The sequence below is a fragment of the Chiroxiphia lanceolata genome, chromosome 3 (assembly GCF_009829145.1).
Source record: "Chiroxiphia lanceolata isolate bChiLan1 chromosome 3, bChiLan1.pri, whole genome shotgun sequence".
In the NCBI taxonomy this organism is placed as follows: Eukaryota; Metazoa; Chordata; class Aves; order Passeriformes; family Pipridae; genus Chiroxiphia; species Chiroxiphia lanceolata.
The window spans coordinates 80,324,358-80,347,850 of NC_045639.1; the positions used below are offsets into that span (position 1 = coordinate 80,324,358).

At 43.8% G+C, this 23,493-nt stretch overlaps 2 long non-coding RNA genes across 2 annotated transcripts; one reads left to right on the forward strand and one right to left on the reverse strand.

Moving 5' to 3' along the window:
• Positions 1-1,921: 1,921 nt before the first annotated feature.
• LOC116784926 lies at positions 1,922-22,483 on the forward strand. Its single transcript, XR_004356300.1, has 3 exons — positions 1,922-2,096; positions 11,058-11,117; positions 22,442-22,483. It is a non-coding gene; the product is annotated as an uncharacterized LOC116784926 (long non-coding RNA).
• Positions 11,475-16,746, reverse strand: LOC116784925. Its single transcript, XR_004356299.1, has 3 exons — positions 16,459-16,746; positions 12,558-12,867; positions 11,475-11,522 (listed from the first exon to the last, which is right to left on the reverse strand). It is a non-coding gene; the product is annotated as an uncharacterized LOC116784925 (long non-coding RNA).
• Positions 22,484-23,493: the final 1,010 nt, after the last annotated feature.

Consider the following 23,493-nt stretch of genomic DNA (forward strand, 5'->3'; position numbering starts at 1 on the left):
TGGAGGAAGAACATGAAACACACAGTTAATATACTTCCAGTTTCAGGCGGGAATGTCCAGGTACCTCTCCTGAGGCAGGGGGAGTTTTACACTGTCTGTTGGAATACTGCGGATCCTGTGCAGTCCTCTGGTGGAAGGCCCTAAAAATGAGTCTGGGGGTGCTTCAGAAGTCTTTGATGGTTTATGACCAGTTTGAAGACATAACTACTGTTTGTCATGCCAGACCAGTGTAGCTGAGCCACTTATGCCTTATCAGACAAGATGAATACTTCAGGCCTACCTGTGAATGTGAATGTCCGAATACCTCTCCCAGAAGGGAGATTTACACCTGACTTAGTTGTGTAAGGGAGGACATTGACATGATAAAAAGCCTTATCCTGCCTCACAGGATCTGCTTCTTATCTGTCAAAGGATCCTTTGTCTTGGTCATCCTCCCTGGTGGTTGCACATCCCCTCTGCACCTGGGTTGTTCTTATGCAGATCAGGGGTTTCACAACCACACACCCAAAAACCCTCCTCCTCTTCAGTTTGGGGTTGCAAACCTGGCCTCAGCAAAGGACCATGCTGCTTATGCAAATGGCCTTTGAATCATTAATCCTTAATATTTCAGTCTCTCACACCACCATCCTCTTTAAAGTTCCTCCAGCAACATCTGTCATGGTGTGCTGTCTGCTCACCATCAGCTGGACCACATAGAGCTACTTCAGAGAAACATGCTATTATTCTGTCCTACAAGAAACCATTAGCCCCTTCCTCTAATGCAGGGCAACAATAATATTACTGATCATGGAATGAGTTGATGACAAGACCAAATAAACTGGGACCAGTAAAATAACACATACTCCCTCTTGGGAGTCTTCAATTCCAACAGGCCTGGGGAAAGGAAGATGTGTATCAGCAATCTCCTGCAACTATTAGAGCCCACAAAAGATGTAGAAGCACCATATATTCCCCTTTCTTCCCATCAGTCCATCCAAGAGGCTGAGCCTACTAGCTGGGCCATGATATTGGACTACCTTCTCCAGCTGCTCTGCTCCTCATGCGATAGGCTCTACCACTAGAAAGGTACCACTATAACTATTTTTTCTGATTTCCTACATAACCTTCTGCACCAGGGATGGGACAACCCTGTATGTTCATACAGACTGAGGAATGAGATGCTGGAAAGCAGTGCCGCAGAAAGGGAGCTGGGGATCCTGATTGATGGCAAGTTGAATATGAGTCAGCAGTGCCCTGGCAACCGTGTCCTGGGGGCATCAGGCAAACCATCTCTGGCTGGTTGAGGGAGGGGATTGTCCCACTCTGTTCTGCACTGGGGTGGCCTCACCTTGAATATCGTGTGCAGTTTTGGGCACCATAATATAAGAAAGATATTAAGCTCTTAGAGAGAGCATCCAAAGGAGGGCAAGGAATATGGTGAAAGGCCTTGAGGGGAAGCTGTATGAGAAGCGACTGAGGGCACTTGGTCTGTTCAGCCTGGAGAAGAGGAGATTGATGGGAGACCTCATTGCAGTCTACAACTTCCTTGTGAGGGGAAGAGGAGGAGCAGGCACTGTTCTCTGAGGTGACCAGTGACAGGACCTGAGGGAATGGCCTGAAGTTGTGTCAGAGGAGGTTTAGGTTAGTTATTACAAAAAGGTTCTTCACCCATAGGGTGGTAGGGTACTGGAACAGGTTCCCCAGGGAAGTGGTCACAGCACCAAGCCTGAGAGAATACAAGAAGCATTTGGACAATACTCACAGGCACATGGTGTGACTCTTGGGGATGGTCCTGTGCAGGGCCAGGAGCTGGACTTGATGATGCTTTTGAGCCCCTTCCAACTTGGCATATTCTGTGATTCTGTGGACCTCCAGGAAGTGATCAAAGATCTACCTTTAAGAAAAACACCATAAATATTAAGTTGCTTATGAGGGAGAAAACACTTTAACCTTGGTTGAAGTAATTGAAGTCCAACGACTGTTAAACTCGTAATAAAAAAATGCATCTTATTTTTGTCTGAATTTGCTTACTTTCAGCTTCCTCTCATTGCTTTTCTATTCAACTGCTAGAACGAAAAGCATTCTGCCATCAAGTATCTGTCCTCATGCAGGCAAAGGTAAGCAGTGACCAGCCGTCCTCTCAACCAGAGGCCTTGGAGACCTTCTCATTGGTCTGACACTTCTGTTTGTAGGATCTGTGACTTCACATTAGACATATGTTGAAGCACATGTTGTTAGTGTGCACCCAGCTAAACCACTGAGCCTCCTATGACCTGATATCAAACATTCTCTGTTATTATCTGCAGATGTCATCAGCAATGAGCGCTCTTTCCGTAGCATCAATAACATGTTCATTAGAAACACAGCTTGTTATCTGTGCTTGTGGATTAATTCCCAGCACTTACTGAAGACAAATCTAATGCTGTTTAGGCAGATCAGGACCAAGAAAATGGGCCTTACATACAGTACAGAGGATTTGGTCTGGGAAGCAGTGAACCCAGAAAGGACATGAGACCAGGAAGCTAGTTGAACACCAGGTCCTTGGGGTGCCATGACCTTTGCTGAGCCAACTGATCTCTCTTTAATGAGGAGAAAGGGGAGATCTTGCCCACCCTGGAAGTAGAAATCTGTCAGGTCTAAGCCTGAAACCCTGCTTTCTGAACGGCTTTCCCGCAGGAACAACTCCTCCACCCACAGATCATAGACCAGCCTGGGGAAAAGGATGTGCCCAGTGAGGTCTCCCCTGGCTTCTGAGGCTGGACACTCCATTCCAGATGGGAAGTAGAGTCACCCAAGTTGCTGAAATGTCTCTCCTGCACCTTGCAGCATGCGAGGAGGCTGGCAGGAATGGCAAGCAGATCAAGAGGGGGGGGGGATGTGTCAGTGCAGCGTGACAGGAGTAGAAATTACATCGCATCACACTGATGCCTCCACTAATAACCTCTCAGAAATAGTTTCACAGACTTCCTTTCCAGCACTCACACAACTAGATTAGATTTTGCTTACAATCCGACCAAGGCTTCACCAAAGCCTAAGACTCTGAGCAGGATACGCTGGAAGTTTGTTAGTGTGAGTTCCACTTCAGCAAAGTTGAATGTTGCATAAAGCGGCTTTTTTTTGACCAGCATTGAATCTGAATGAACTCCTCTTTTGACTCAGCTTTCATTCCCTGGAAACTAAGACCTTACATCCCTGTTTTTTAAAGGGACTTAGTTCCCATCTCACTGAAAGTAAAATTAGGGTTGATTAATTCTGCTGACTTGGATGCTGTGCTGTGAACAGGAGATGTCTTTTAATGTAGTTCAAACTTCTTTTAAAAGTGTATCGAAGGAATAAAAGTAAATGATGAAGTTGTTCTTATGCATTCTTAGTGTTGCCAGGGAAACCATTTCCTGTCTGTATTTATCCCAATTCATCTCTGTTTTTTCAGGGAGGGGAGGTAAACCTTCTAAAATAAACAGACAATACTCTGAAATGAAGGTACTTATTGATGAGACAGGGTATCCCCAAGATACACTACATGGGATCTGGTACTTTTCCAGTCAAGGTCACTAGTTGAAATACACCCAAAATTAAGAACTTCTGAAAAAAAATTGATATAATGAAAGGATAGTCTGTATTGCTTGTGGTCTGTGTTTAGTCCATCTTAGACAGGTCCGTATTTGGGGGGAAAAAAGCATTAATAAGTATATCTGTGTGCAGCTGGGCCTTGAAGCCTATTCCACACAGCTGGAAAGTATTGCAGAGACTTCGCAACCCTGTGAGTAAGGACAGGTATTCATAGTGGGCCCTCAGAAGCACTTGTGCTCATGGAGCACATTGCAGAGGATCTGAACCTCATACAGGACCCACAATGCAACTGCCTGCTATGAACTGACATAATGTGGCCAGGATCCTTGTTCCTCAGGAGTGAATTGAATATACCCTTAGGAAAACAACAGAGATGGAAAGAAGTCTGTGCAGCTGCCATTCACAGAATCACAGAATCAAAGAATCAAAGAATCAAAGAATCAAAGAATCACTGAATCACTGAATCACTGAATCACAGAATAGGTAAGGACGGAAGTGACCACAGTGGGTAATCTGGTCCCACCTCCCTGTTCAAGCAGGGTCATCCTAGAGCACATTGCATAGAATTGCATCCAGATGGTTCTTGAGTACCTCCAGTGAGGGAGACTCCACAACCTCTATGGGCAACCTGTTCCAGTGCACAGTCAGTTCCAGCAAAGAAGTTCTGCATACTCAGGTGGAACTTCCTATGCATCAGTTGCTCCCTCTCATCCACCACTGAGAAGAGCCTGAGTCGATCCTCTTGGCACCCTCCCTTCAGATACTTAACAGGCATTGATAAGGTCATCATCTCTTCTTAAAGGCGTCCAGTTCCCTCAGCCTTTCCTCATAAGAGAGATGCTCCAGTCCCTTAATCACCTTTGTTGCCCTCTGCTGGACCCACTCCAGGAGCTCCATGTCTCTCTTGTACTGAGGGGCCCAGAGCTGAACTTCAGACAGTTCTCAATCCACCTCACTGTCCACTCATCCAGTCTGCACCTCCTGGGTTCACCTATGAGGATATCATGTCATCAGCTTGGTGAGATTGACTGCACTAGAGAAAGGATGCCCATCTCCTTCCCTCTTACAAAGAAGGAGTCCAATACTGAAGGGGGATTGTTAGACCCATGTTTATGCCATTAACCTAGAGCTCAGTTTCTCACTTTTCATGTCCTCTATGACCTCACCCCATGAGTAGTTGGTAGTAGCACTTATCTGTCTCACAGAGGATTAAAAACATAAAAGATTAAGACGAGGAAATACCATCTTCTTGAGGACTGAAAAGCACTTTCAGTGGCATATTGCCCCATGCTATCAAAAATGACAGCACTGTAATTACCCTCCCAACGGACAACACGTCTCCCCAAGAAACAACATATCACTCCACTTGCACTTCACAAATCCCTGGCAGCAAGCAACTCTCTTGAATGGAATCCCCCTTTTTGGTGACATGGAGTTCCACCTTGCTCTGAATTAAAAAATACCCCTGGGGCACTCACTTGGTGATTTGAACACAAGCTCCATGCAGACTTGGTGAGTTGGTGTCTGACATGTAGTACATCACCATGTACAACAAGAAAGCACAAGCATGAGGATCAGGATGCTGCTGCACACTTGTCACATGTGTGACAAGTCCTCCCTTTAGGACCACCATGGGGCAATGCTGGAAGCCAAAACCCATAGTGATGGAGCCAGCAGGAGGAAAAGCAGGGTGGAGAAAAAGGTAACCACACTTGCCCTCTTTGTTTCCATTCAAGTATTCATATCTCCCTGCTGTGTTTTCCATTTTGCTGGCTTAAACATTCCTCATCATGTTAGAACAAGAGTTTAGTGGGAAAACGCTCATTGAGAAGATTACATGCAAATACATTAAAATTGGAGCATATTGGTAGAGACCAATGTTGTGGATCCTTGTGGATGTTTTTTGCCTGTAGCTTTTCAAACAGAGTGATGGTTAGGCTGAAACCCCAGCCCTGTGAAAGCCAGAGACTTCTGCTCTTCTAGTGACTCCAGTGGTTGGGGATGCAGCTTCTCAAGTTTGGTGCCTGAGGGTTTCTGCTGACGTGTGAAGGATATGACTGGTGTGGGAGGCACTGTGCCTGGCAGTTGGGTTTTGCAGGACTCCAGGACAGGAAATGACAAGGGGAACGTGTGTGATGATAGTCTGGGGAGGAACTGGGCCCTCACATGAGCACCCAGAACATCCTGCCATTTCTTCTCCTTTCATAAAAGCGTGACCCACTATGCAACCAGATCCCTCCTGGGAAGACAACTGAAGCAGTGTTCTGAAAGACTGGCTCTCAAGCATCACAGACTTCTGCAGGAGCCTTTTCTGTTTCTGAGAGGGTTTACTTCCTTTGTCTCAATTGTCAGCAAATTTAAGACTACATCTCATTAAGTTTAAAGAAGAGTGGCGATAAGGAATTTAAATGATCAGCTATTAAACCAACCTAAATGAAGGAGATAAAAGAGCCTTATGGAGACAGGCTATCCACCTGTGGATGTCACAGGCTGGGTTAAATTAGGCAGCCTCACCACACCCCTGAATTTGAGATAGCTCGGAGAGATAGCTAAGCACATATTTAAACCCAAAACAAAAGCAAACATATAAAGCTGCTCTAAATGCTGGGCAGAGAAGATGGGGCAAGGGTGGAGTTACCTACAAATTTTCTTGGAGGGTGAAAGAGTCTGCTCCCATGCCCTCAGCTGGTGATGGTTGTCTCTGTGGCATCAGCCTGAAACTTGGCAAGGGAAATGAGCTGCCAGCAGCAGGGGTGGCAGGGGACCCTCTGGTACTGGCTTCCTGTGAAAGGGAACATGTAGGGTATTGAATCCTGCACATCACCTTGAGCATGGGCTTGCATAAGGAGAAGGAGCAGGAGGACAAGACATGGAATCAGACCTGTTGGATTCAGCTCAGAAAATGCAACAGCTTGTATAGCTGTGCTGGCTCAGAGTGACAAAAAAGATTGTGCTTCCCAGTCCACGGAGCCACTTGGCTCAAAACAGGATAAGAACTCAGCAACTCCATCAAGAGATCCTTTTTATCTTACATTGAAGGAGATCAACCTTCAAAACCAGTGACCACTACACAGCTTTTGGAGCCCTCAGCTACATTGCCACCATACCACCTTTGCCTAACGCCCATTGCTTAAGGGCAGACCAGGAATATTCATCTCCTGAAATGTGGGTTACATCTCCATCTTATGTCCTGAGATGTAAGCAGGGAGAGAGGCACAGAGGTGTGCCAGCCTAGGCTGCTTCAGCACCTTGCTGGAGACCAGGGAATTGCCTCCACAGATGCCCAAGGGCTCAAGGCCAGACTGGGATCCTGGACCCAATCCAGCATCAAGTCAACACAGGCAGAGAGTAGCAGGGCTCCTGGGGTTGAGTGAAAGGCAGTAAAAATGAGGCAGGAGGAGGGCTGGGGACTGGGCAAGGAGCTGCACCCAGGCATGTTCCAAACATTGCCAGACAGAAAAAAAGCTGAGAATCATTATGTGGGCAATCCCTGGAGAGGAAGCCTGACACATCCTGAACCCTCAATGTTGCCTTAGGCAAAGACAAGCATCTTCTCATAAGTAAACACAATTGACCTAACTTTATCATACTTTACAGGTCCTACCTACAACCACCTGCACAATGCTCAAGGCTTGTAGCTATTTAGATAGCTGTTTGTAAAGCTACATATGATCCAGTTATAGAATTATTTTGGTACCAAGCACTTATACTAAGGAACTCATTATGGCAGAAGCATTTTGAGTATATAATATTGAACTATTAAAAGGGCTTTTGTTTTGTGGTATTTAAAGCAGTTCTTAAATCAAGACCTAGTCTATCTCTTGGCAGTATTAGCACTGCGACTTTCTGCTGTTCGGTCAAGGGAAGGATGAAGTATCATTACGGCTTCTTGCCAACATGCAGTATGATGCAGTTAATTAAAGAAACATAAAGTTCACATGTGATGCTAAAGATCACCTCTGTGCCTCTGAACACACACTGGCATTAAATCAGTTGGATAATGATGGGACAATTTTGTTCGCCTTTTTAAGCTGAGGTTTATACAGTCCATTATAGGACGGAAATGTCATTTTACAATTTAGCTGAAAGTGATGTCAGACTGTATGGTCTATAATTTAGGCCAGATATTCAATAATATTTTCATTTGATGACTCTGAAATATGAACTTGAATGGTAAGCCTTCTGAGCCCTCTTAAGCACAGGTTGCTTAAATAGCCAGAGATGCCAGAAGACAGGCTCACAGCCTTGTTGCCCCTTCGCTGCCCTGTGAACCTCCTCCAGCTGGCAAAACATCTCTCTGGGGGGACATTTGCTGTATTTCACAGGTCCTCATGACAACCTCAACCAGGCAAGACAGGAAGCCTGAGAATTGGTGTGTCTCCTGCTCACATCCATGTTGCAGAGGAAAAACCATTCAGGAAAACTGTGGCATTTATATGAGCAAAGGCACTATATTAGTTAGCCCTGGTAAACATGCATCTACAAAGAGACAAGCAACTATATCCAGAGCATCAGTGTTTCATTACAAAATATTGCAAGAAGCAAAAGAAAATATTTATGTTGCTTCAGTACTGCAACTGAATAATAAAGACAACAAAACTCTTTAGATTTTATATTTACCAAGTTGTGCTTAATATCAGTGCAAAAGAGAGGAAGTAATTATTCTTTAAAGAATAAAGATACATAAACTATGTGCCAGCTACAAAATTTCAGGAGACTGTATACCACTCACCCTCAAACTCCATAGCCTCTGCTTACCAGCATCCAGAACAGAACTGACCCATCCTCTGAGGCAGGAAGAGCATTTCTAGGCCCATGCTCCAGCCTCAATGCGTGTCATTGGGTCTTTGCCAGGTTGAGAGCCCAGATCCCAGCAGGGTTAACCACTTCAGTCTTCGGTGCCCATTTCCCTGCCCTGCCAGCATTGTACATCCCAACTCTCCAGTCTCTCAGACTGTAAATCCCAGAAAGTGAGCAAAACTCTGCAGTGATGAGATACTTGCAGAGGGTCAGGGCAACAAGAAAAACCAAAAGCTGAGCAAGCCAGGCCATGACTGGCTGTCGGATGCTGTGTCAGAGCAGGAATGACTGAAAATGGGAGTGTTTCCAAAAAGGGCATGGGCCACATCATTCATCCCTGACAGAGTTATGCAGCTGTTACTTAAGCCAGTCCTTGTCATGCCATAGTTCCCTCATAGTATCAGGAACTACATGGACATTTGTCAAACAGGATGACATCTAAAGATAGCATTGAACCTAAGGGAAATGAATTTAAAAGAAAACAAATCACCATGGTTCCAAAGCAGGGTGAGAAAAGTTTTCTCTGTGTGTGAAAACACGACTTGGGTGACCTTTGCTGAGATGGACTCCTGAGATGGCAGTAAACTGTGCAGAGCCAGTGAAAGGAAAACAAGGGAGTTCGAGAAACAAGTGAAGATACTTTAATGTTCAAGGTGGTACAGTACAGCTGCTGCAAGTCATACCCCTCTGAGGAGCCCAAGGGCTTGGCCTGGGGGTTCAGTGATTTGTAGCCACAGCAGCTGGAGCCTATATGCTGCTGCAGCACTGCCAGCAAAGGTGAACAGGCCAAAACCTCCCCAGCACAGCCAAGTACCTCTACCAACTCATCCAAACACCGTGGCAAAGCCACAGACCAGAGCTGTGATCCAGCAACATGTTGAAGCCAGCATTAGGGTGCCTAGTGCCAAGCCAAATGCCACATGTTGCAAAGCTTTGATAAATCAGCTTTTGCTACTCATGCTTGTTTAAAATCATTGGTGGATTAGCCTTGTACAAGCCTGCTGGGTGCTTGATGAGGCGCTGATTCTCTTGCTGCTCTGCCCTCTCTGCTGCATCACATCCTCCCAAGAGCAGTGTAAAGGCAGCAGAAAGTCAGTGGCTAATCTGATAGCGGTCACCTGCCTGCTCTTGCCCAGCACCCGTGGAATTGCAGCATGGGTTTATAAAAGCCCTTAGGGCTTCCTGTGTCTTGGTCTGAGAAGCTGGCAAAGGACACAACCTGCTTGCCTGTGCACCTGGCCAGTGATGAGGGAACACTTGAGTAAATTGCCACCCCTCCACGCCCCTTGAAACAGCAGCTGAGGTACCATCTCAACTCTTGTCAAATCCCATGCATGGGCCAGTCTCTACAGAATAGTGCTGAGCCCTTTGCTACAGCTCCACAGCAGCTTCTCACTCAACCTCTGGCTGGCAAAACACATAACGACAGGAGCAGATCATGCCTTTCAGCTGCTCTGTTTCTTCCTGCTGCCTCTCATGCCACAGAGCTGTTCTGGTTTGTGCCTTCTTTGGCCTTTTGGTGATGCCAGGTCTGACCTGGAGGAGAGTTCCCACTGTACAGCTCAGCCTGACAAGAGTTGTAACATCTCGCTACAGCCCACTGAGCATCACAGCTACCACTAGGCAAACAGTGAACACATAAAGGCTTCTGATGCTATCTGGCTGTGCTATCTGAGTAGTAAAAGCATAAAACTCCCATTTGTCTACCCAGGCAATCCAAAGGAAGTTCTTGGTCTTCTCTTCCCTGTCTCTTGCATCTATTTCAAACCTCACAAATGCTCAGGTACCTAGATATCCACCTTTCTCCATCATGTGAAATGCTGAGACCCAAAATAGGATATTGGTGTGGAAATTACTGGCACTATATGTTCCTGAAACTCTTCTCAGAAATATGTCCAAGAAAGTCCTGCTTTGATGACTTCAAAGAGAAAGTCTGTACAAATTGTCTAACTCCAAATTTTTTTATTTGATATTTTTTGGAGGTGTGGCTTTCTCTGCCCAGGCACTTCATGGCAAGCTATGGCAGGATGGAGTTTCTGACAGTGTTTGCAATACTCTGAAAGGGACAAATTTACATGAAAGCATCACTTACATTCTGAGTTTGGAGTTGTGTCACATAACCAAACCACGATGAACTGATGAAAGTTTATTCTGATGATGTAATCCCAACTGTGCTAGGTAACACTGAAGGCTGGCAATGCCATGAACACACAGATTTTGCAATCCTCTTTTTTCTAGCTTACTCATGCACTTTAAGTTAAATGCAGCTGAAATGGCCCTTTTATTTTAATTAGAGTCCATCTTTGTGTTTCTGACTGGTCTCTATCCTCTTACTACTAAGCAATAGCATGTTCTGAAAGTTTTGGGTTTACTATACTCAGGTAACAGACACAAGAACAGGACCAACACACAGCAGTGTGATAAAATTACTATGTGGCATAACAAACTTTACAACTGTCCCTTGCACTCCAGCCAGTGGTGGTGAAAGAAGATAGTAAAGGTGCTTTAGCCCTGTGAAAAGTACCTCTGTCAACACCAATCAGTGCTGTGGCTTCTCCAGTGTCCCACATCCTTTTTCCCAAATGAAAATCAGCATTTCAGCTATGTAGTCATTAACTCTTTTTTTTTTTTTAAATCAACAGTTCAAAGTATCCAATTAAAATTCCTTTCAACTTTCACTTCCCACTCTTCTGACATCATCTTTTCAGTATCTCTCCAGCCATCACAGAGTCCGGCCAGATAGGAAGACTGAACAAATGCAGAAGCAGGTAATGAACTTTCCCTGAGTTTCTTCATCTGTTCCAAATAAGTTAGCCAGTAAAATGCAATGGGAACAGACATTGCTATGTTTTATTTGCTACAGGTCTTCAAGACATGAGTTAAAACTGCAAATGGTTATACTGTATAGCAGAACTAAATGCATGACTGAGGTTACAGATTTTATAATTTACATCGGCCACTGTGTAACCTAAAGAACCTGACCATTTGTTTTCCTGAACCAGTTACATCAGCACATCATAGGGACAGGGTATTTTGCAGTTGGTTTTCTCTCCTTTTTTTTTTTTTTAAGCACTATGTCGCAATACAGTTTTTAGCATGGAGATTTATCAGAAGTATTTACAGTTGGTTGTGAGTTCAAAGGGGCAAGATAGAAATTCAGATTAACTGGAAATCTAAACAAATGTAAAGAAAAATGAGATCAGATTCCAAAAACCTTCTAGTCTACATTGCAAGCCTAACAAATGATCTTGATTTGTGTTGGTTGTTAAAGAAGTGTAAATTCCATGATAAATTGATGTAGCTCTTGGAATGAATAAAATCAATAATGTAATAACATTGAGTTAATATCAAGCTGACATTGATTGAGAATCAGTACATGGAATTCAAGGTCTCTTCCCATGCACAAGGAGATATTAATAAACCAGAGCCAGATTGCCAATTAAACCTTGCTATTTTACAGCAGATGAATAAAATAATGTGTGATGAAGAGAGCAGGCTGAGAGTAAAGCTATTCTGTTGGAAACCAAGTGTTCAGGAGGTCTATGATTCCTGAATGGGAGCATGTGAAGAAAGGCCCTCAAAAGACTTGCAGAAACTGGTGGTTTGTGATGCTTTTTCCCATAAGTTATTTCTACACAGGCAAAGGCAGTGGAGGCAGAAGACATTTACTCCAAGAAATGGGCCCCTAGTTCACAAATAAGTTTTTTGCAATTTGTCTCCAATTTAGACGTATATTATTGCATTCCCTCAGCATATGGTGAAACTGGTCGATGAATGGACCTGCTCCATCTCCTAGCAGACTTGTTCTCTTGGCATGTTCAGTGTCCCTGCTACTTAAATTCTACCTCTGCCATGGGTGGAGAGTCAATACCAGGTGAGCATTAGGCCTTTCCAGATACACTGCTGAGAGCAACTGTTGGCTAATGGGATGAATTTTTCATTGCTAATATACTAATTTACACTTCAAATCCCAAGTAAGGTTTAGAGAATGATGAGTCATGAGAAAACAAAAACCCCAAATGAGTGTGTACAACAGAATGAGCAAATGAAGACTTGTTTCTTATGTCTTTCTCTTTGTCCCTCTTTCCCTTTCCCCTCTGATATCTGGTAAGACTTCTCTCTCAGTAGAAGTGAATTTGAAGTATTTGCTCTACCAATTTTATGGAAATTTAGTGTAACTTTGACAACACTGAGGCCTCTACACTTACCTGGACTTAGGTATCAGGGTAGAAGTCATTGGGAGGGATGAAGAGAGAGATGCACATACTTAGGGCATAAACTGTAGTCTAGGTTTAAAAACATATTCCATTTATTATCATAAATGAAGTGGATTTGGTTTGAAGCTGGGAAGGAGGAATGACTGTAGAAGCTCAAGGTGCTACTGTGTCTTAGCAATTACCTCTTGGAGTAGACGTGGGGAGACTTCCGGAGCAGCATGACAGTGAGAGTGACTTGCCCACAGGTATGCAGAAGGCCATCACAGAGCCAGACTTCAGGTTTTTCATTTCCACCCTCCACCTTGAAAAAATGCAAACAAAAGTCACTTTTCCTACAGTTTTGAGACTTATACATCAGTGGTATAACTCCTCTGATAAAATATTTAGACATCTGTTCAGACAGATCACATCCTCGCCTTCTAAAGAAAATCTCTTCTGGGCAAAGACCACACCACTGCTGCGATGTGCAAATCCTTTGTGCCTGGGTTTGCAGCACCTTTGGACTCTCCAAAATGGCTGTGCAAAGACCCGTGCTGCACACACCACTGGTGATGAATAATTTTTTGACCAGTTATCAGATTCTTCTGACTGATGCCTATGTACGTACACCCTCCTCAGATTTATTGGAACAGAAGGTTTCACAGGATGAGTATCTGAGCTTGCTTCCACTTGCTCCCCTGCAAGTTAGGTCACCAGCTTCAGCAGAAAGTTGAGATGAATCCTACATGGTCTCCGGAGTTTCCTGTCCAATACCCATGTCTTCTAATTGCCTGTATATAACTATAGAGACTGATAAGTAATGAGGGAGGGAAGATCTCTGACAGGAATGCCCTTGAAATAAACTATTCTAACAATATCATGTAGGGATTAAGATAAGCACCTTGTCCTTAACTTTGCGTGAATGAACTGGGGCTATTTATCAGCCCTATAACTCATTCAGCTTTTTTCCTCTGAGTAAAACATCAAACTCATTCATTATAGTTGGCTTCAGGGCTCTCGGGAACTATCCTCAAAGCCCTCCATCTTCAGCATGGACAGCTAATCTGGACAAATAATTTCAAACAGTTTAAGAAACAGTTTGACCCCCAAGCTAATAAACCCAAAGGTTAAAGGGAAAGCTTGGTGTGTATCTTTAGAGAATACAAATTGAGCTGTTTATTCCTTCCCTCTGGAGCCTGTGCAAGGTTCAAATTCAGTTTATAAGCTTATCACCAAAATTCATTTTATAGAGTACCTTAAACTCCCACTCAGTCCGATCAAAGCTTTTCCAACATAAAGCAGCTGAGCCACAATTGGTTCCCTTGTTCAGTCAGCCAAGTCAATGTTCTTAATCAGTACAAAAACATTAGAAGTCAAATGGTGGTTTTTATTAAAAGTGTTTGATCAGCTTCCAAGGAGGGGGCAGAGGTCTATGGAAAGAAACATTCCTGCCTGCTCCTACAAAATGCATGTGAGTCCTGTAAAGTGCTGGGCTCTGAGAGGACCCTGTGGCTTGCTCACGACTGACCTCATTATCCTGGGAGCAGGGTACACCCTCTCACCCTTCACTCTAATCCTCCTCCAGCCTGAACTCTTTTGGGTTCCCTACTTCTGAAAACTCATTTATATCAGCTCCTTTCACTGGATAATAATCAAGCCACTGGGGTTTGCCAGGGATCAAAGAATGATTGCTCCAGTTGTCTCAAAATCTATTGCTTCTTTAGACGCTGTTGCTGCTTATTCAGACAAAGCAACAGTTATGCTGAAAGGAAAGTCCACAGAAGCTGTGGGATTTCAGACAGGGCAATGTCTGGGAAGTGATGTATGCAGCACAACACCCATCTGTCTTTCTCAGGGCTCACTCAGTTGCTTAAGAGAGAGTGGACATACACCCAAGAGCACTGCACAGACATGGCTGGCCCCAAGAGCTGCTTGTTGGTAGCACTCCTACAACTCTTTTCCAGACACAGGCCCATAGGTGACATCCTCTTCTTGGTGGTCATGCCTCATACACCCGGACGTGCCCCACAGATCAGCACATCTGGCTGGAAGCCAAGGTCCTCTTTTGAACTTAGTCGATTTTTCCAGCAGTAGGGAAGGGGCTCCCTGAAGCCCAAATCCCTACAAAGTACAGACAGGGGAAAAAAGCTACATTTAGGGTCAGAAAATTAATGTGAACTGATCTATGCAATTAAGTTACAGCAACAAGACAGCGGGGCCGTTTTAGATCCATGTGATGGGAAAAAGAAAAAGACCTAATAAATGAAGACATACTTCACATTCATGACATCTTCTCCTTCCTCTAAAAGGTTGTCAACAGAAGTTGGCAATAAGACAAATGTAACCAAGATGTTTGAGAAGATAGCTCACCAACAAGACCTATTCACAGACACAAGTCATCAACAAACATTTCCGCTGAGAAAACTAACCAAATTTGGCAGGAGGAGCCTTTTTGCCATTGGGACTACGCTTGAAATTAATCATCAATTGCAGTCATAAGCTTTGGTGGACACATCACTATCCCACGGAGTTTAATCAGTGAAACCATAATCTCTCTTTAGGATAATTTGGGTAGATTATTCTCTCCCAATGAGGCACTCAGATAGGAGGGATGTGACCACAAACTGACTGGTGCAGGGATCTGACTGATAGGAAAGAACCTCAAACCAGGAGGTTGGAGTGGCGAGAGAGGAGGCATTTAACAGAAAATTTTCATTCCCATTTAATTGTATTTTGATGGCTTATCCATTTGCAGAGATTTGATCATTTAAAATAACTTCAAATAAAAGACAGAGAAAGTAGTTGACTCATCCTACTAGTCTCTTATGCATATTCTTCCCTCTGGTAACCAGTGACATGACGCAAAGGAATGGCATGAAGCTGTGTCAGGAGAGTTTTAGGTTAGTTATTAGGAAAAAGTCCTTCAGCAGAGTGATCGAGCACTGGAACAGGCTCCCCAGGGAAGTATCACAGCACCAAGCCTGACAGAATTCAGGAAGCATTTTGACAATACTCTCAGGCACACAACGTGATTTTTGGGGCAGTCCTCTGCAGGGCCAGGAGCTGGACTTCAATGATCCTCATGGGCTGCTCCCAAATCAGGATATTTTATTCTATGGTGCTTGCGGGTCCGTTTCTCACTTATGATATTCTATAATTCTATGATTACCAATTCAGGCAAGTAGAAACATTTCCACAAAGCCAGAACAACATAGCTCTATTCCATTCACAAAATAAAAGCAGGAAAAAGAAAGCAGCTGAAGTTGTGAGTCAGTCCACACTTTTGAAAGTACAAGTGGTTCCATGGGTTCCTAAAGACAGACTTGTGATAAAAGTTTTACACTTGTTTGTTAGAATTTTTATTGATGCCCTAGCCATATCCTGTAAGTAATCCCCAACTTCAGGAATTACACAGATCAAGTATTTTTGTCCTGATGTCATTATCTCTTTCATAAATTGAGCACAGTCAAGCTTTTTTTCCACAGCCCCAGCAAACCGGGTTAGAGTTGAGGAGATGCATACGGAAGCACACAGAGTTCAAGAAACTCTCCCCAGGTTGCTGGCTACCTGCTGATAATCCATCTTCTCTCCAACCATATCACAGAATGTCTGTAACAGTAACTAACACAGCATAAACACACTATGTTTCAGTGCTGCAGTTGGTGCTTTCTCTTATGCAAAGTATTCAGTCTAAAGGAAAAGGTAAGTAAAGAACCCATTAGAGAAATAGAAGTGAAGCACTGTTTTCTCTCATTTTTGCCCTGTTAAGTGCCCATCAAGCTTATCATCCTCCTTGTGCATCCTCCTTTCTTATCACCACACAGTGTCAGACAATTCAGATTTTCCCTCTGCAAGCCTGACAACCTTGCCTGAATCACCAGTCTCACAGCCCTGACCAGGTGTGACCACCCACCTTGGCACTCAGAGTCCAACACCATCCTGGTGCTGCTGCCCCGCTTCCTCCTGTTTGCTAACAGAGGTATGTTTTTGATCAATTATAACTGCCATGCTACTGAATCACTGCCAGGTACAGGATAGGAGTTGAGTCAGGAGACTTCCAGGAAAAGTACATCTTTCTTGTGCTGCTGAACCATCTCTCTCTCTGAAATGCTTGTGGATTAGGGATTTGAAGAATCCATTTGTCATTGTATTCACCAAGACAGACACATTCTGATCCTGGGTAATGAGATCTCCTCATTCAAATTCCTAGAAGTGAAAAATAAATGTCTTGTTCTTGCAGTTCTTTGTAATATAATCAGTTACATATCTGTGAGTGTAAAATATTGTTCACCTGCATTTTTCACCTGTAGTATACAGTGACAAAAAATGATTATTCAGGGTAGTTGCTGCATTGTCATTGAAGAAGGCAGCTGACAACCTGGTTGAGTTCACACAAAGCATCCCAACAGGACTTACAGATGATCATTGTTGACACACTGTTAACTCTTAGTCACAATATTTACTGCACACTGTGTGAGATAATGACAGGATTGAACCTGCACCTTTGATAACAATAGGGTTTGTCATATATTTCTGAAGGAACAGGATGAGAAGGGTATCATTCTTTGCTCACAAATGTTTCAGCTAAGTGAGAGGAATCATGTAGGGCATGGGCTGGAATAGTTCAGTGTAAAGCCTTCACCCTTCCCAGCTTGTGCTGGTCACTAGTTGTTGACATGACTAACTAGTGACCTAGATATCAGTAGGATATGAGAAATGTACATGCTGAGTGGAAAAATCTTTGTTTTACTACAGCATTTCTTGTATCTCCTCTAGCAGCCAGTGTTCACTGATTGAAGCACGGTACCGGACTTAATCAGTTTGGCCTAACACGGCAACCTCCATCTTACTATAAACATAGAAGCTGCATTTCAGCTTCTGCCTACCAGACTGGGTGCAGTGTCTGTGAAAATACTCACCAAACTGTTCCCTACTTACAGCCTCCACAAAACTAAGTCCACGCTTCCCATACTTGCAGCACAGTGCTACAGCCTGTCTCCTGCTCTGTGACCCCAGACTTCCAGCGGAGCTGACCAGGCAGTTCTCAACTGGCAAAATGAGTGGCCTCTGGAAAGGCAGAGTGGTGGAAAGGCAAAAAGAAGTTAAGGAGGTGTAGGGGTTGTCTTATGCACCACAGACACAGCTGAAGGATTGCTGCTTATCCATGCTCTGTCATCCGTGAGGCTCAATGTGGTGCCCCTCCCATTCCACATGAAAAATGAGTTCTCTAATGCATGGCAGCCAAAGAAACTTTGGGTGCCTGTATTTAACATGAACAAAGAGTGACAGTGTCACTTCTGATTGCAGGAAGAAACAGCAGCTTTCATGAAAGCCCAAATAATTATGCAAGGAGCGACAGTCATAAGAGCTCTGGTGAAAAAAGGAAAAGGAGGCAAAGTCTGAGAATATAAGGCTCAGATCCTAAGAACAAGATGGGGTAGTGTTTATGCAGCTAGGTAGGTAGTTTGAAATGTGATTCAGATGTTTTTATGAGGCAGTTTCATATTCACAAACTGAATAAAGATGCCAGATTTCTGTGTGGTTCCGTTGTGCTTCAGGGAATTGTCACACCCCTGATGATGTACTAGGAAGTAAGAAGGTGACTTCCCCTGTAGGGGAAGTTCAGCTTGTCATGCAACAGGACCCATATTTTCCCAACCAAAGGCCACACCAGCCACTTTGCCAGGAATGGGAGAGCCACACCCCATCTGCAGAAAATAAAGGGGATTGCAACAAACATCCCTTAAAAAATGTGCAGCTCATAATGGCTGTGGGCTGCAGCAGGCCATTTTCTATCCTTCAATTAGTGATCTTCCAAATGACTCATCAGTGAGCATTGCATCAAAAGGACCTGCAATCTGGAAGGGCCATATCTAAGTATTCATTGACAGGACTGGTAGCACCACTTTTTTGAAGATTGCCCAACTTCTCTTTATAAGGTCTCATTTTCTGTTTCCTTACATCTCTGCCAATCCTTATCAGTTCCAGCTCACATGTTCCAAGCTCGGTGCCTGCCAACAGTTCATTACCTGTTTGTTGAGTTTAGGAGGTTGATTTGGTTTGGTTGAGTTTGGGGCAGATATCTTAACTTTCTGTTTAACCAGTTCAGCCGTTTCCTGGAGAGATATGTCAAAATAAACAAACAAATAAACCCAAGAGAAAAAAATGTTGTGTATTTCTTCCTATAAGTGCTCCTTGTGGCAGAGAATTGAAATTTATTAGGCTGATGGTCCTCAGGTCATGAATCTGCCATGAAGTGCCATGCCAAATGGACTCCTGGAGCTAATCAGATTTCAATCAAGAACTCAGTGTGTCTCAGCCCACACAGTAGGTGAAGCTTAGTTCTTCCTTACATCAGTTACTCCCAGCTGCACAAATAGCACAAAAGCACTGTCATCTGCCTACAACTCAGAAAGTCCAGTAACGAGGCTGGCCAAAAAGGGCCAAATAAGAGAAAGCTGAGAGATTTGAGCAAGCGCTGGAGCAGATGAGAAGGGCTTGGTCACTTCGGGTTTCATGCAGAGAAAGAGCAGGCTGGGGACCAACAGGGACTGGTCAGCCTCAGCCTCTCTAAATTGATCCCTGTTTACCACATTGACTATTTGTGCAGCACTAAGACAACATCATCATGAACAGCATTGGACCATCTTAGGAAGAGAGCACTAAACTGAACAGGACACAAGCATCAGCTTGCAGGCAAGAATCTACCACCAGTGTGCAGTTTGTGTCACCAAGTGACCACTCAGTGGTTCACTCATTCCCTGTGATGGTAGAAACTACTTGGACCAAAACCAAGAGTACAACCTGTGAGCCTGTTGTTGCAATCTGCCTCTGTTGTCAGTTTTTTTTTTGTCCAGTGAAATGAGCCCTGCCAATTCATACAAAATAATTTAGAAGAGGCTCCAACTAATTTCTAGAGGTTAATATGCACCAGTTAAACGTGTGGGAATGATAGCCATGTGGCTGCTTCTTGGACTTGGGATATTGCTAAACCAGAGAGCCATCATCAGTCAATCAATTAGCATTGATAAATTAGAGGGGAGAGGAATGACAGTAAAGGTACTGTAGTCCTGTTTTCTGAACAATAGATCTGAGCATGTGCACCAAACATTACTGAGCCATGGGCACTGCAATGTAAGGTGCAGGATCAGAGACTGTGAGTGGTGGTAATAGCTCCCAAGAGGAAGAAGAGCTGTACCTCGGAGAAGGAAGAAAGAGCAGTGAGACCAGGCAATTACGTGAAGGTAACTAATAAATGAGTATGGATGACAGAAGTTAGAGGCTAAAGCTAGAGAAAGGGGCAAAGTAAAGCAAGGTAGATATACTTGGAAGGGGGATCAGTGAGAGCCTGTCCACTTTGCACTCTCCTCCTTCAAGGACTGAAACAGGACCAGAGAAGTTAGGACTAGCTCTTCCGAACTCCCAGGCCTGTCCCACTTGCTCCAAGGCATACTAGAGTGTCCTTTCCACTGCCAGGCTGTAATGGAGAAAAAGCAGATATCAGTTCATGAGTCCTATTGGGGTATAGGCTGGTTCCCTCAACTGCATAAGGGTATGATGGGATGTAGCCCAGGCAGGTATTTGCAGCACCAGAGGGCACCAGACAGCAAGGAGCAGGTGTTATTTTGGTCCTTCAGGCTACAGAGCTAAGGGGGTAGGACCAGGGGGCTGACAGGAAGGACTGTACATCATGAGGGTCAGAGTAGCCATGTCAAGAAGCATACCTATTTTTTTTCATGTGTTCTTTGTAACTGACTTGGAGTAGATCTCAAGATACATGACTTCTGGGATTTCTCTCTTTGCTCTGTCAAATCAAGAACAATCAAGGCTACAATATAAATTTAACCTGTCCCCTCTATTACCTCTACCTCCACCAAACCGGACATGTCCATACCATTCACACCCCAAACGTGGCTTTGCAAAACACTTTGAAGAAGAGGGAACCTCCAGAGCTTTTTCACTTTGTAAGTGTGGTGAAACCTGTGCTGTTGAGTCTGTATGGCCAGCACTCATTTACAGCCCTAGACCCAACACAACACAGGGCAAACCTTTCAGCCATTGCACTGTCTATTGCAGCCCCCTCGGCCTAGTGCCAAAGATAACATCTGTATTCCTCTGCTGTCTGTCACTGAAGCCACTGGTCTCAGTTGTTTTTCTGCCCTCTATTAGCAACCCCCGTGGCAAGAAGGCCCAGAGGCACTCTCTCTGACACAAATCTCTGCACTGATACAATCATTTGAACACTGGAAAAATCAGGCTTCCTTTTTCCTCTGTGTCCTTGTGCTCTGAAATTAGATTTCCTTAGATGTAGGGTAATTAATATGGGTCCTCTCCTCAAAAAAGGCACATCACAGAATCACAGAAAGTCAGGCTACAGACCTAACTCTTCAGCTACGTAACAGAGAGAAGTATTACCTCCTTTCTACACAGCCTGCTCAGAACCCAGTCTTGGGGGTCTAATGGACTGTTGAAGAGAAGCAGCTGTGGCCAGAGCAGACTCCCATCCTGGGAAACTCTTGAAAGAAAATACCCTACCTGGCATGATGATTTATGGATGTGTTCAACTGTTGCCCAGTTACGCAGACATCTTCCTCTTTCTACCCTACAAATCAGATCCTTTAAATCCCATCCCCTATTTAGCTTCTTTCTCACTAAACTTTTTAGTCAGGTTGCCAAGTTTTCAGCCTTGGGTTTTGTCACGGTAACTGCTCAAAACAATAGAGGCCTCCTTTGCAAAGTGCATTGCAGGGCCTTTCAGCTCAATTAGTTGCCTTAGCTCTGACTGCCCCTCATGTAAACTCGCTTTCCTACTGCTCATCTTAAGTTTCACAGCAAGCTGGGCTACCAAGAGTGAAAGGATGTGGTCTACCAATCACACCAGAGATTAGAAACATCTTGTCTGGAATGAAAACAAACACAAATATGAGAATGTGTCTGAATATGAAAAAGTTTTCAGAAAACCTTCATGTGTCATCTTAATCATCTTCCTATTCATGAATGCACTTGAAACCTCTTACAAGGTTATGATAAGGAGTCGCTCATCAGTGCTACAAGAAGACAAAGCATTCCATTTCTTTCTGAGCAGCAAGTTACAACATGCGAGCAAACGCCTTGTGCAGAACACTTTTCACCTCCACATTCCCATCCAGAACTGTATTTACCCTTGTTAAATGATGAACTACGTCCTACAGCTGTGCTACATATTTCAGACTAACAAGGGCAGAAGTAAGGTCATACTGATTCTAGAGCGCTGCCTATTGAGACAGAGGGACTCAGGCTTGTGTCATGTGCTCTGTATTTCATGTGGCCCAGCTTTAGACTATTTCCAAAATCCCTTGTTTTCCTGAGGACATGGCAACAGTTTATGTACACTGAAGTTAGAGACATGGCCAGCTTATGCTTTTTTCCCTTCCTCTACCAAAAGTTATCTTCTTCCTTTAAACCCAGTTTAACCTTACTTTGGTTCCTGTTTCTCTGCAGGGCCCATACACCAAAAAGAGAAGTGAAAGCAGCTATTTCTCTTTCTTTCCACTGCTCTGAGCAGTGCCTGACTGCTTGAAAATGAATAAGAACCATAGACATGTCCAAGAGGCTGAGTGAATCTCTAGTTCCAGTTCAAAACAAAAGGAATCTTTGAACTAAACTACTGGTACAAAATTTCTACTCCTCATGTAATAACAGGAGTTTGTTCTGCTACCAGCAATCCGTGGTCAGACTGTGCAGGAGCTGAACAGTAAGGTTGGGATTCATCTCACTGAACATCTGCTGCCTAAAAAACTCAGATGGTCGTCTAGGCCTTCGCAGAAAGACAGACAAAGAGAGTTCATTATACCTCTTTAACATCTATCTTGGAGTGTTACAAATTGTTCCTGAAAGGTGCCTCTTTGTCTCCATAGGATGTGAAGACCGGTATGAGCTACATGCTGAGCTATCAGGTGTCTGGACTTAGGTGAGAGGCATTCAAATCATCTTAACAGCTATGTTTATCTGGGTCTTTTGCCCATCTGTGCATTTGTATCTAGGATCTCATGATGCTGTCAAATCCAAGGCTGATAGTGGTGTCTCTAGTGATCCCATGTCTCTATTGCTTTCTGGCTGGTTTTGGTCTCAGAAAGTTACTTCTCTTCAATCAGGAATATGCTTTTAGTATTCCAAAGATGGTGGAGGAAAAAAGGTGAGGTTATCTCTCCCCTGCTCTTAACGGTGTCTGAAAAATGCTCAAAAGCTGCTCTTAAATAGTAGCTCTCTGAGCAATGTAACTGGTGACTCCTGATTTCCTATGGATTTCTGTTTACAATTAAATTCTCTGGTGCTTAATAATACATAAATGCCAATTATAGCTTCTCTGGCACTTGGAGAAGCCATAATGATTCACTCCCACATAAAGTGTCTGGTGTCAGCCATGAGTTCTGCCTGGGAATTTCCTTCAGTGAAGGCATAAGTAAGTCTCTTCTAGAAAGCCAGCTACTTTCCTGATTGGAATTGAATTCAAAAACCTGTGTGGAATGGCAGAAATACAAAGTTAGTCTTCTAGCAAGCAGCAATCCTCTTAAAAACTCAAAACCAATCGATTTATACTGTAAACAAAGAATGGAAATACTTTTTAATCTGCATTTCAATGAAAGGTTTACTTCACCTCTGCCCCTTTTTCCTGTTACATCACATCTTTGAAGGGACAAGCCTGGCGGATGGTAAGAAGAGAGTAGTTGGTTTTGTTATTATTTAGATATAGAGCACCTTAACGTATGCTAGTAACTGCTGAGTCAGGTGGAGATGCTTCCTGATGGAAAACTGTGCCTCACTTAAAAAAAAAAAAAAGAAAAAAGAGGAGGTACTTGGAAAGATAAAGGGCAATTCAGTCCTTTGAATGCTCATATCATAAAACTGAATACGAAATAATTACCATAAATGAGGCAACTAGTTCCTACACCCTCTGCAACCTTGATGA